This window comes from Miniopterus schreibersii (genome assembly GCF_964146895.1).
Source record: "Miniopterus schreibersii genome assembly, chromosome: 7".
Classification (NCBI taxonomy): Eukaryota; Metazoa; Chordata; class Mammalia; order Chiroptera; family Miniopteridae; genus Miniopterus; species Miniopterus schreibersii.
In genome coordinates this window covers 75,533,549-75,548,063 of record NC_138108.1, presented here as the reverse complement: position 1 = coordinate 75,548,063, position 14,515 = coordinate 75,533,549, and the positions used below count along the sequence as shown (strand labels likewise).

The 14,515-nt window shown below is 47.6% G+C and overlaps 1 long non-coding RNA gene across 1 annotated transcript in view; it reads left to right on the top strand.

The window, feature by feature from the left end:
• LOC308559938 overlaps positions 1 to 13,578 on the top strand; it is a 56,718-nt gene extending 43,140 nt beyond the window's left edge. Inside the window, exons 2-3 of the long non-coding RNA XR_013999225.1 lie at positions 12,896 to 13,031; positions 13,502 to 13,578. This is a non-coding gene — a long non-coding RNA (uncharacterized lncRNA). The remainder of the gene's footprint in view (positions 1 to 12,895; positions 13,032 to 13,501) is intronic.
• Positions 13,579 to 14,515: the final 937 nt, after the last annotated feature.

The following is a 14,515-nucleotide window of genomic DNA, read 5'->3' as shown; positions in this document are numbered from 1 at the left end:
GCCTTTCCTTCTCTTCCCTGACACATCATTGTCACCATGACCTGGGTTGTTTGTTACATCCTTCCATGCAGTTGGCAACTCCCTCATCAGAGCCCCCTAGAACACTGAGTCCTGTACTTATGACCTCATTTACTGAATTTTGTTTGTCCATGTTTCGCTGTCACTGGAGATGGTGATGATGTCATAACTTTCACATGTCCCCTCTTTGCCTCTCCCACCCCTCTAGCCTGTGGACATGTGTGTGAGACATGGCAGGACTTTAAGGAACACCTGGTGTAAGGGACCTTCTTTTCTACCTCCAGCTCAACCCTGAGTGCCCTGTTTTGTGACAGGCAGCCTGTGGCAGGCAGCATTGGTATCGTCTACCTATCAGAGTTGGCATTTAACAAGATCCTCTGCAGATTTATATACACAAGAATGTTTGAGAAGCACTGGCCTAATATTCAGAGAGTTCCTTATGTCTGGCCAAAATCTTCGCTGCTTTTAGCTGACTGCTGGGACAAAACACCACTGCACTGGCCCTTTATCTTCCCAGTGGCTTGAGAATGTTTCATTGCACCTTCGCATGTCCTCAACCAGAATAAATGAGAACAGTCTCCCTAATGTGCCAACCAGCAGGTTCTTCTCTTCTAATCAAGTCCACATGCTTTCTGTGATTCTTTCTGGAATGTAAAAATAACCCTTTTACCAATTCCTCCTCCTAGTAGCCTTTCTCTGTAGCCAAGTTAATTCCAAATAGAACATCTGGAAATTCTATTTTGTTGCCTAATTTAAACCAGACTAAAACCAATCTGCATAAAAGTTTATGAACTTTCTGGGGCTTCACACCTTATATTTCTCCATCTGCAGAAGCCTGCAATTTGGAGACCAGGAATAGGAAGGATTTGGCCATCTCTTTCTCCAGGGCTGGGGAGAGTGTTTGTGGCTTTGTGTATTGGGGTAGGGAGCCACTGGTGTGCAGTGGGTGGGTGGAGGGAGAGGGAAGGGAGGGAAATGGATAGAGCTGTACTTTCTTGTGCGTAAGTAAATCTGCATGTAGATTTAAAGGTCCTTTAGCTTTAAGTTGAGGTGGTGGGTGGCCGAAGAGGGTTTGGGGGAGGAGGGGATGCCAGGTGAGGGAAGAAAAATGGAGTGTCAGGCCATGGGAGAGGGGGCGGGGAAGGAGGCATGGCTCACCAGGAGCAGACCGAGAGGTGCGGTTCAGCAGCTGCCCACTGGAGCCAGTGGCTCTGGGCTGGGGTGAGGCTAAGAGTCCTTGTCTTTGTTCCTGGTTTGACTAGGGACCCACAGGTGAACTGAGTGGAGGGGCAGCCCAGGAGTGAGGGGCAGGGAGGAGCCTTTGTCAGTCTGGACAGAGAGCAGGAAATAAAATCAGCTAGATATTTTAAGCAAGAGTCAACAAAACCCCAATGGGAGTGCCAGCAGGCTTTTTTATTTTGGTAGAAATTGACCAGCCGATTCTAAACTTCACGTGAAATAGCAAAGCACCTACACTAGCCCAACAATTTTAAAAAAGGAGATTAGAGGACTCACAAAACCTAATTTTGAGATTTGCTGGAAGGTAGAGTGAGGGGGCAGTGTGGTGTGAGGGACAGGATGGACACAGAGCACTGACCAGGAAGAAAGCTGATGGAGGGAACTAGGTGCTTGCACAGCGTTGTGGGGGCAGGAGGACAGGGTCTGGGCTCGGCCTCCAGGATGGAGTCCTGGGACACACACTGTGGAACCCACCCCCAGGGGAGCGACTGCCTCTGAGGCCACCAAGGAATCGCTGTGGCCCAGGTGTCACTGGAATTGTGAAGCTGCCTCCACCACCCCACACATCTCTTGATACCCAAGCGGCTGATAGAGGGACTCGGGAATGCTGCTGCAGAAATTCCTCACTCCCCATGACTTTCCTTGGTAGAAGAGAAAAGGGGGGGCAGGAAGAAAACACCCAAAGGAGCCCTCATTCATTTCTGCCTTCCAGATTTTGACAGAACCCAGATTGCTTCGTATACATCAGTTGTAAAGGACTCTGGAAAGCGTATTTCTTAGCTTTCCTCTTCTGCAGTATAGCAATTTTTTCAAGAAATAGGGAGTAAAGGAGGCTGAGAAGCATCCACCGCCTTTAAGGGTTCTAGAACTCCAGCTGACTCATTGATATGTACCGGGCAGCACTCATCTTGTGATGCTCCAGACTGGTAAAGCCCAGTGCTAGGTGCTGGAGCTGCAGGGATGTGTAAGAGAAAGCCAGCAGGCACCAGGTTCTATGCCAAGAGTTTGTGTCACCACCTGTCAATCCTTGTGACACCCTGATGAGAGAGGTACCGTCGCTCACCAGTGTTATTCATGGAGAAACTGAGGCTGGAACAGGTACATGACTAACTCACGATTATGGATCTGACAAATGGCTCAGTGAACTTAGCTCATCCGACTCTGAAGCTGTTCACCATGCTGCTTAGAAAATATACCCCTAAAGGACATTACAAAGGATGGAAGGAAAAGAATTCTCAGCTACCATGGGTGAGACTTGTCCCAACACCCCTTGACTGCAGTTCCCAAGGATGAAGGAGAAGCCACCGGGGTTGTCTTGCTTCCCACTGGCGGGAGGTGTTCCCTGCTGTCTGCTGGAGGGTCAGCAACCCCTTCTAAAACTGCTGTATAGGTCTGGTTAGTTTGCAGTTACTTGGGTGAAATGATTCAATGACTTCTTCAACATGGCAGGCGTAGTAGGTTGAATTGTGTCTCCTGCAAAAACGTTACGTCCAAGTCCTAAATCTTGCTACCATGAATGATATTGTATTTGGAAATAGGGTGTTTGCAGATGTAATTATGTTATGATGTTGAGATGAAAACATCCTGGAATAGAATGGGCCCTAAATCCAATGACCAGTAAGTATCCTTATAAGTGACACAAAATGAGGAGACACGGAGACACAGGAAGACGGCCACGTGAAGATGGAAACAGAGGTTGAAGTGATGCTGCCACAAGCCAAGGAATTCCAGGAGCCACTAGGAGCTGGAAGAGGCAAGGACGGATTCTCCCCTAGAGCCCGCAGAGGGAGCGTGGCCCTGCCAAGACCTAGATTTCAGACTCTGGCCTCCAGGACTATAAGAAAATAAGCTTCTGTTGTGTTAACTGCCAGTTGTGGTAATTTGTTATGGCAGCCCGAGGAAATTCACACAAGAGGTAAAATAGGGCCTCCTTGATGGAAGAAATCTTTCCGCATCAGTAGGTCGCCTGGAATTTACAGTTGGTTTATGAGCACCCTGACCTTTAGAGATTGGCTGTTCATCTTTTTTTCCCCGTTTTTTGGGTATCTTTAAAGAGAGCTTTAGATTTATTTTTTAAAAAATGTATTTAAATTTATCGGGATGACATTGGTTAAAAAGATTATATAGGTTCGAAGTGTAGATTTCTATGGTACGCGATGTGTGTATTGCATTGTGTGCCCACCACCCAAAGTCAAATCTTCTTCTGTCACCATATATTTGTCCCCCTTTACCATTTACTACCCCCACGCCCTTTTTCATGTTTTTAAAAAATATTTTTCCCTCTGTGAACCTCTCCCTAAATGTTTTGCTAATTGAAGCCCTGCACTTTCCGGGGGCCATGGAGAGTGTAAACCACGGGCTTTGCAGACAGGCAGTTGTGGGTTTAGTTCGACTCTGCTGTGGGACCTTGGGCAGGTTGTTTAACCTCTCTGGGCTTTATTTTTCTCCTCTGTAAAAACAGGGCTAGTGTAACACTCACCTCATGGGGCGGGGCGATGAGGGACTGTGCCTAACGCTATGTTCAGCAAATAGTAGCTCTCATTCTGTTCCTTCAAGACCAAAGTCATAAGACCCTCCTCCAGGAAGGTGTCTCTGAGGAATGTGAGCCCGAGTCCTTTCCCGCGGCAGCGGCCAGCTTCCCGGCCAGCTTGAGCGGACACCGCGCTCCGGGCCCTCAGGTGCGCAGGCCCAGGGTCACCTCCTGCCCGGGGACGGCTGTGGTGCAGCCCCCACCCCACCTCCTTGGGCTTTCTTTTGTGCTCCCCTCAGCTCCCAGCGCAGGGCTAGCCACACAGGACAAGCCTCGGGAAGTGTCACCCCTGCGCGGGCGTCAGGGAGCCTCTGCCCAGCATCAGGAAGGTTGCGCGTTTCCCTCCCAGACCCCAACCCCTGAGCGACCCTGCAAAAGCTCACCCTGGAAATAACCAAGTAGGAACGGGGTGCCCCTGGGAGAGACACGGGGAAAACAGCCTGGAAATGAAGTAGAAGCTCATTCGTTCTCACTTCTTTCTCTTGCAAACATAATAATTCTAAAAAAGGGGGGAAACGCCTGTCACTTGTGCCCCATTTCGCCCGGGCTCCCGCAGAGCCTCGCTGGGGGAGCCTCGTTACAGGACTTTATGAAGCTTGCGGGGCTGGCGCGGGAGCAGCGAGAAGCACGCGGTGCGAAACTTGCCAAAATAGATGCACGGGGCACATTCTGATGCCCGGGCCCTTGGGGATGGAAGCCCGGGAGACCTCGGGCCTACTCCCACGCAACTTTATTAACTGCCCTGGGCTCCCGCAGCCCCTGGCCAGAGCGCCCGTTCCAAGGTCACCTCCTCCCAGGCTCCGACTGGCCGGTGGCCGCCGCTCCTTGACTGGTGGCCGCTGCGGCCCACTTGTTCCTCTTGCTGCAAGGCCAGGGGTCCGGGGCTCTGCTCGGAGGCATCCTTTGCTAAGCCCAGCTTCTCGCTTGCTTGCGCATCCAAGCAGAGGGTACATACTGAAAAGGAGAGGGGTGGGGGAGGGAGGAGAGAAGCTGGCAAGGATGGTCATTTGTGCCCAGTTACGATGGGCATATTTTTGTCACACCAGATTGCTCAACCATTACCCATCCCTACCCCAAATAGCCCCCTCCTTGGAAACAGGTGAACAGGGTGTGTTACTCCAGGACCACTTTGTGCTCTGGGGGTCCCTGGAAACGTCACTGCACCTTTGAGCCCCAGTGTTCTCCTCTGTGAAATGGGGCTGCCAGCACCCCCCCTTATGGGGTAATCCTAACTGTGAGAATGTCCATGCACTCTGGCTCAGCACCTGGCATGTAGTGGGCACCTGCCTGTCACTCCTGTGTGCCTTTTCCTCTCTCATGGGGATGACAGGAGTTGCTCTGGGCAGGGGTCTGTGGTGCATGAGGGTCTGTCGGCTGGATGAGGCTCTGCCAGCCTCCACCTCTCACTGCAGTCCAGCTGGCCCTGAGTTCCCCAAACCCTTCTCAAAGCATCTTCTAGCTCCAGCCTGTGCTTCTCTGGGGATCCCGTGGGCCCTGCTGCCCTGACACATACTTGCTCATGCCCTTTAGGACCTCCCTTTTTTGTGGAGACATGGCATTGTGGAAAGGGACCAGAAGTACTTGAAGGTTCCAGCCCCTGAAGAATTTGCTTCCTGGGTCTCTCTGGAGCCCTTGAGTTTGGGCTGCAGTGGGCCAAGGATAGTCTAGAGAAGGGCCCAGGTCACTCCCAGCAGGTATGCCTGGCAGGAGGAGGTTGGCTTGGGGCTGTGTTCCCCACAACCATCTGTGCAGGCGGGCACAGCGGAGGCTTCCAGTAGAAGTAGTCAGAGTAGTGGCAGAGAGGGGGCTCTGGCCTCCAACTGCTGGGGGTCAGCTCCCAGCTTCAACTCTGACTTTTGGGAGACTTTAAGCAAGTTGCTTAATCTCTCTAAACCTCCATTAGTCCACTGGTAAAATGGAAACAATGACATAGCAATCAAACCAGATAGAGTGCCCGGCGCTCAATACAAGTTGCTATTTTTGTTTTAGTTTAATTTAGTTTTAGCTTTTAATTTTAATCAGGATGAGGAAACTGAGGTTTGAAGATGAGACCTTGCTCAAGTTGGCTTTGGGGCCTGGGGGGAAGGTAAACACGAAGAAGAAACTCTCCAGTAGATCCAGAGTAGGAGATACATAAGCATCAGAAGCTAACCCAGACCAGGCAATTCGTGGGTGAGGAAGCACGAAGGTGCCGGACGGGAGTATGTGGTTCTGCTTCTTAGATAAGGGCTGGAGATGGCTCAGCAGGTATGCTGGGCATCTGGGTGGTGGCAGGGCTGAGAGGGAACCCCCATCTGTGCCCTTCCCATGACATCTTGCTGCCTGTAAGAGACTGCAGTCTCAGTGGGAAAAGCAGCCCTTATCCAAGGAGAGAGCAGGGCAGCGATGGGGTTGCAGTGTTAGGGGGACGGTACCTCTGGCCTCACCTGGTTCCACTTTCAGTCCCTGAGAGAAGACTTGTTTTCCTCATTCAAATGAAGATGCTGAGTTCCACCCTGGCTCTGAAAGTCTAGGTTCCAGGGTCATGAGTTCCAGGAAAAAAGTTCAGGGAGCTGTCACAATCTCAGAGCAGTGACCAGTGAACAGGGTTGCAGGCCAGGATATCACCAGCCAAGGGTAGAAAAGAGAGGCGTGGGGTCCTTCAGAGGAGTGGGGTGCATGTGAGGCTTCAAGCTGAAAGTCCTGAGCTATAACCCAGGACTCCCAAATCAATGGTTCATTTATCTTTATGACACACAAGCTACCTTTAATCATGGGATAAGGCTTTGTTGCTCAGAATTTTATGAAAAAACATAACCCCTCTTCATGTCTTTGGTGGTTATCTCACACTGTGTTAAATGACAAGAAGCTTATGACCAAGTGGGGGGTGTGCTGGGACATGTGGAACAAGGAGGACAGGACAGAGGCTGGCATTTCAGAGCAAGCCGTTTGGAGATGGGGTGGGAAGTTAAAGCTAGAAGAATCTTCAAGTTTGCCTGAGAAGGAGAGGATGATTTCTCTCTGGGCTCTGATTAACTCTGTAAAGGCTTCACAGAATCCCACAGCCGAGGAATGCAGCCCTGGGAGGCCTGGAACACATTTACCACAAGGATGGCAAACCCCGGGCAAGGAATCCGTAACTACTACTTGCAGGCATCATGAATTGAGTGCGACACTCTTCCCTAGAGAGTCAGGGTGCAGCCTCAACATCCCTTTCTGTGTCGGGTCCCCGCAGGCGGGGGCATGACTTTGCTGCTCTCGTCCAATCTCCCCTATTTGTAGCTGGAGAAACTGAAGCTCGGAGACAGCTTGCCAGATGCCTTTAAGTCGGTTCATGGCGATCAGTGATCAGAACTCTGTTCTCCTATCTATGATTCCTTTGCTTTGTGTACCAAACAATCCTGCTTCAGCTCCATAACGCTGAAAAAAAGAAGTGCAAAAAAATGGAATACTTGCTCAACACGTGCCAGCATTTTTCTTAGCAAGGTTCACCCATGTTGTTACAGACAGCAGGACTCCATTCTTTCTCATGGCTGGGTAGTATTCCACCATGTGCATGTCCCACACCTTCTTATCCAATCATCTATGGAAGGACACTTAGGTTGTCCCCATGTCTTGGCCACCGTGAATAATGCTGCAGTGAACATGAAGGTACATATATCTTTACAGATAAATATTTTCAAGTTTTCAAGTAGACACCCAGAAGAAGGAATCCCGGGTTACATAAGCTCTATTCTTAATTTTTTGAGGGAACTCCATACTGTTTTCCATAGCGGCCGTACCAGTTTACATTCCCACCAGCAGTGTCTAAGGGTTAGTCTATCTCTACATGCTCTCCAGCACTTGTTATTTCTTGTCTTATTGATGTAAGGTGTGAGGTGATATCTCATTGTGGTTTTGATTTGCATTTCCCTTATAACCAGTGGAGTGGAGCATCTTTTCATGTACCTGTTGGCCATTTGTATGTCTTCATGGGACAAGTGTCTGTTTAGGTCCTCTACACATTTTTTTTTTTTATTGGATTTTTTGTTGTTGTTGAGTTGTATGAGTTCTTTATATATTTTGGATATTAGCCCCTTATCAGAAGTATTCTTTAAAAATACCTTCTGCCTGGCTGGTGAGGCACAGTGGATAGAGTGTCATCCCATGCACCAAGAGGTTACTGGTTCAATTCCCGGTCAGGGCTTGGTCCCCAGTAGGGGGTTTGCAGGAGGCAGCTGGTTGATGTTTCTATCTCTCCCTCTCTTTTCCTCTCTTTCTGAAAAATCAATAAAAGCATATTAAAAAAAAATCTTCTCTCATTAGGTTGGTGCCTTTTTGTTTCATTGATGGTTTCTTTTGCTGTACAGAAGCTTTTCAGTTTGATGTAGTCCAATTCATTTATTTTGCTTTCCTTCCCTTGTCTTTGGGGTCAAGTTCACAGAAGACTCTCTGAGACCAAAGTTTGTAAGTATACTACCTATGTTTTCTCTTTTTAAAAATTGTTTCAGGTCTCATATTTAATCCATTTTGAGTTAATTTTTGTGTATGGGACAAATAGTAGTCTAGTTTCATTTTTGCATGTGATTTTTCAATTTTCCCAATACCATTATTGAACAGTCTCTCATATCTCCACTGTATGTTTCTGCCTCATTTGTTGAAGATTAGTTGCCCAGTTATGTGTGGGGTTTATATCTGGGCTCTCAATTCTGTTCCATTGGCTTGTGTATCTATTTTTTTTTTTGCCCAACATCATACTGTTTTGATTTTTATAGTTTTGTAGGATAATTTGAAGACAGAGAGTGTGATACCTCCAACTTTGTTCTTTTTTCTAAGAATTGCTTTGGCCACTCTGGGTCTTCTGTGGCTTCATACAAATTGATGAATTTTTTTGGTTTGTTTTATTTCTTTGAAAAATGACATTGGAATTTTGATAGGGATTGCATTAAATCTGTATATTGCTTTAGGTAATATGGTCATTTTAACTATGTAGATCCTTTCAACCCATGAACATGGAATATCTTCCCATTTCTTCATGTCTTCATTTTCTTTCAACAATGTCTTATAATTTTCAGTGTAGAGGTTCTTCACGTTCTTTAAGTTTATTCCTAGGTATTTTATTCTTTATGTGGCAATTGCAAATGGAATTGTCTTTATTTTTTCTGATGTTTTATTGTTACTATATAGGAACACATGAATTTTTTTACATTGATTTTGTATCCTGCAATTTTACTATATTTGTTTATTATTTCTAATTATCTTTTGGTGGAGTCTTTAGGGGTTCCTGTATATAGAATCATGTTATGTGAAAAAAGTGACAATTTTACTTCTTTCTTCCCAGTTTGGATGCTGTTATTTCTCTTGCCTGATTGCTCTGGCTAGGACTTTCAGTACTACGTTGAACAGTGGTGACAGTGGGCATCCTTGTCTTATTCCTAATCTTAGAGGCAATGTTTTTAGTTTTTCACTATTGAGTATGATATTAGCTGAGGGTTTGTCATATATGGCCTTTATTAGGTTGAGGTACTTTCCTTCTATACCCATTTTATCAAGTGTTTTAATTAAAAATAGAGGTACCTTGTAAATGTTTTTTGCATCTATTGATATGATTATATGATTTTTATTCTTTATTTTATTTAAAATATATATTTTTAATTGACTTTAGAGAGAGAGGAAGGGAGGCGGGGAGAGAGCTAGAGAAACATCAGTGGAGCCCATAACCCAGGGATGTGCTCTGACCAGGAATTGAACCGGTGACCTTTTGGTACATGGAACGACTCCCAACCAACTGATCCACCCCGGCCAGGGCTATCCTTTCTTTTGTTAGTGTGGTGTATCACATTGATTTGCGTGTGTTGAATCATTCTTGCACCAGGGCATGATCTTTAAATGGACCTTTTGTCTAAAATATGTGTGCATGGGAAACTGTCAAAGGGTGCTGTGACTTGCAGTTTCTCTACAATTGGCTGATCCCCAGGGAGCTAACTGCATTTGGAAAACCAAGGACTCACCCTGGCCTTCCTTTCAGCCAAGTCCTAATGCTGCTTTTAGGAATCCCAGCTCAGTCTCTCCAGCCCAAATCAGCAGCCTCTTAGCAGAACATTCTCTTGGGAAACAGTTTAGTAGTAATGACTTCACACATTGCTTTAAAGCTCTGTCAGTTTCCATAGTCATACCTGATCCTAACTTACACTCGTCCTTGTTGGCAGCCCATTTCACAGGTGGGGATACTGACTGCACCAGAGGAGCTATGAGGTCTGTCTAGTGCCACACAGCAGGCTGGGGTCAGACAGAGAGTCAGATCTTGGAGATGCTAGATCCACTTTTACCCTCAAGCATCATCCTAGGGAGAAGCGTTCACTGAGGCACAGTATCCTTTTCTAAGGGCATGGGAGTTATTTTTTTGAACAGTCCCCATCTCACAGGTGTGTATAAAATGACACACATATCTGAGGACATGAGATCCGAAGGTCATCTGATGCATTCCTTTGCTCCGAGGCGGCCTTCGCCTCGGTTGTGCAAGGCAGAAGTGTCTTTTCATTCATTTTCCTTTGAAAGAGTGTCAGAAAAGGAGAGCGCCTAACATCTGTGGGTCAACCAGTTTAGCACTTAGCGAGGCTCAGGGGCAGGAAATGAATGCTGACGTTCAACCTGAGTTCTCCGTGCTGCCTGCTTCCTGCCCGTCCCGCCTCGGGGTGAGGAGCAGCTGCTCTGCTCGCCGCTCCGCCTCGCTCTTCCCTTCCGCTCAGGGGCAGTTCCCTCGAGGGCCTGCCTCCTCCACCGGACCTGCTTGTCAGCTTGTTCTGGACGTCTCCACGTTGCCCACGCCGTTGCCCACGGGGTAGTTCAAGCAGTCCCGACTAGCGGGTTTGCTTTACCCCCGCACTTGCACACTACGTGCCTTTCTCTCCACTTCCACGCCAACCCCTGCGTGAAAAACAGCCACACAAATCAACAAGCACGGCCCGACCTAAAGGACTTGTCTTATACTTGAGGTCCACTGCGCTTCTCTGCTTTTTTCTTTGTGTGTATGTTTTCTCTAACTATTATTTCTTTATCCTGACTCCGGATCAGTTGTGTGTTTTAAAGAATCCTGCTTAATGCATTTCCTTGTTGTATCTAGAAGATGTCAGCCAGGTCTGCAATATGGTCCACTGATGTTAAATGTTACAGAGGATCTCCCATATTTTCTTCTTATACTTACAGATCACTTGAGTTCATATACTCTTGTGGTTTCAAATTTTAAAAACAAAAATTAAAAATAGTAATATTAAGCATTTGGACTCTACCCAAGAGGTACAAATCTAAATTCTTATTCTCAAAGATGAAGATTTTTTGATAACACAAGATGTTTACACATGACATTTTGAGAGCATAATTTATGATAGAATGGACTCAGGGGTGGACTGTGCGGTAACAATAATAACTGAACATTTGCTGGGGCCAACTGGGTATGAAGCCTCTGCTAAACTCATTATGTAAATCATTCAAAACTGGTCACCAGCAAAATAAAAATTCCAAGAAAGGCTAGACTGGTGAGGGATAGAGAAGTCAGAAGAGTGTTTTGGAAGAAGTAGGACTTGAGTTGCGCCTTGATCTGGCCCAGGCTTCCTGGCTCCTGGTCTATGCCTTTTCCATGCAGAGTCCTTGATGGGTTTATGAAGGTTAACATTTTCGGAGACAAGAAAACTGATAGACTTTCTTAGGTTGAGAAGCCTTGTTCCTATTATAATGAATGTTATGTTATTTTACAGATGACCCCTGTGTTCATGAGGGGCCACTAGCACAGGGAGATTTGGGGCAAGAAGCGGTTTAACAGGGGTGTGGCCAGATTTTGCAAAATGATTTGCCATGGACAAGAAGGTAACTGGCAAGTATTGTAGATAAAAGTCTGTTCTCAAGACTCTACATAGCTGAGTCCATATACATGCATGCATGTGCTTCCAGCCAATTCGAGAGTGAGAATATCTGTATTTCTATTGCAAATTAGAAAACGATACTTGAAGGAATCAAATGTCAGGCCTTCAGATTCAGCCTCCGGCTCTAGGAGCAGAACTGGAGCAAAAAGCCTCCAACTAACTCAGCAGGGAAATGAGGACCTGTGTCGAGTTGGCGCTGCTCCTCGATTCACTCGCCTTCTAAAGGGGAGAGATGCTCAGACACTTTCCTTCTGCGCCTCAGACACGCTCTGTCAGAGCAACTGCTCCCAAGCAAGAACCTCCTTCTGAAATATCTAGTCAAGTCACTTTTCTGTACTAAGCACAGAAAGTGGGTAAAGGGCCCCAAAGAGGAGGGGTGACTGCTTCCAGTGAGTTGTGGGCAATTGGATGAATTAGGCATGAAAATAAGTCACAAGAAGTACGGGGGGGAGACCTGTTACAATCAGGCCCTTCTATCTGATAAGTTTTCTGTGTCATCACCCCAGCCGAAGGCAACTTTACTCCCCTCTGAACATGTCTGATGGATTTTCATTGGCTACGGTCTCCTAGAGGGCGGATACATCTCTATGGCTATTTTAGCATTTCCCACAGTGCTTTGCACAATAAACACACCACATTTGTTGACAGATGAGAATGAATGAATGAATGAATGAATGAATGAATGGTGGTCATATGAATAAGGTTGTAGGTGTCAGAGAAGGGAACATTTAATTAATTAATTTAGCTGATATTAACTGGGCACCTACTGTGTACTAGGCACTTTCCCAAGGGCTAGGGATATAGCATTGAGCAAGACAGAGCAAAACTCTGCCCTCAGGGCATTTGCATTCAGGTTGGGAACATTAAATCCTATGTGAAGACTTGAGCAGACTTCATGGTAGAGCTGGCTGTGACTTGGCCTTGGAATATACAAAGAATTTTGGTGGACGGAAAAGAGTGGAGAGGTCATTAGAGGTGCAGGTGTGAGTAAAAACCCGAGGTAAACTGTGTGCGTTTCCATCACATTTCCACCTCACCTTACTGGAGATTCTGTTGTCTCCCCTTGAGTACAACTTGCTGTAAGAAGACCTTTGTGGGGTCTACTGCTCTGATTCCAAAAGAGTGGGAGCGGTGAAAGGAGAAGAGCACTAACATTGATTGGGCCAGCCTGTGTCATTGGCTCTGCACAGTGGCCATACACGTTGGTTATTGCTACCTTTGTTTTGTGCAGGAAGAAATGTTCGCCCAGAGAGGAAGCATAACTTGCACAAGCTCACGTAGGAGGATTTGAATCCAGCTCCGTTTGGCTCTCAAACCTATACTCTTGATACTTTACCATCAAAGCAAGGGTTCAAGCAAACAAGCAGGTGAGTCAGCTAACGAACCGAGCCTTCCCTGTGAACCTTTGGCCCCTGGTGACTGCTTTCTGGGGTCCTCCCAGGATTTTAGTCTGGCCGTGCCATGCTGATTTATTGCCCCTCAAAGTTCTCTGCACTAGAGGCCTGTGGCTGGAAGCAGGATGACTCTGCTCAGGGCTCGTGCCTATTCTCGAATGTCAGCTGGTGGGAACTCTTCCAGATTGGGCCGACGGCCCCTCATCTGATGATGGCTGCAGGGGAAATCAAGTGGGAGAGCACTGTCAGGAAACGCAGGACATAAGTCGCCAGATCCACAGCAGTCAGTGGGCCGGTGGGGAAGAGTTCCCTTCAAGTTTCCTTGGAAGGTTTGGATGAAGTCACGGAGCATTCCCATGGGTGTCCTAATGGCTAAGCCCTGGGGGATGTTTCCTGCCTTCCTATGACCCGTGGTTTGCTCTAATTTCCCATTCTTGTTCCAGAGCTTTGGCCTGATCGACCTCTTCAAGTTCATTCCCCTCAAGACTGGCTGAAGTGTTGGACAGCTTCCTAACCCCCCCCCCCCCCCCCCCCCCCCCCCCGGTTTTAGCCTCCTTGGTTATACGCTACAGTCCCTTTTCCAAGTAGGAGCTTTAATAATTGCGGATGGGCCACCAGCTGTCCTCCAGCGGCCCCTCCTTCCTCCTGCCCACGCAGCTGGGGAGAGCCTGTGACTAGCTTCCCTCCCCTCGACGGTGAGCAGAGGTCGTATGGCAAATTCTGCTGGACCCATCCGACCTTCCATGCTTCTTTTCTGTTCCCGTGGGCTAGGAAGGCAAGGACCGGGGCCGCCTTGGGGACCGCTGGTCAAAGATGGCAATGCCCCTGTCAGCCTGGATCCCCAGATGACTGCGTGCAGTAGGGCCTGGTTCTGGCTGTAAACTTCGGTTGAGCCCGAGCCATCCTGCGGCGTGGGTGTGTTGGTCACAGCTGTTTAGTCCACCCCAACTGTACTCGTTCCCTAGGGCTACCGTAACCAAGCACCACAGCCGGGTGGGTTCAGGCAACAGAAAGCTGTTCTCCCAGTTTGGACACTAGGAGTCTGACATGCTCGATTCCTCCCGAGAGGCCCGAGGACAGTGTGTCCCTCGCCTTGCTCCTGGCTTCTGGGATGGCTTCTGAGATGCTCCATGGCTGGCAGATGCAGCACTCCAGCCTCTGCCTCCCTTCATGGGTCTCCCTGTGTCTCTGTTCCTTCACATGGCCTCTTCCCTGCGTGTCTCCTCTTTTTATAAAGACACCAGGGATACTGGATTAAGGCCCATCCTGCTCCAGTATGACTTCATCTTAATTTAACTAATTATATCTGTAACCATCCTGTTTCCAAATAAAGTTACATTCTGTGCCACTAGGGGTTGGAACTTCTATTTTTTTTGGAGTGGTGGTGCTGGTGGACACAATTCAACCCATAACAGCAATTAATACGACCAATAAAAAATGCAGAAAAACTGACAAAG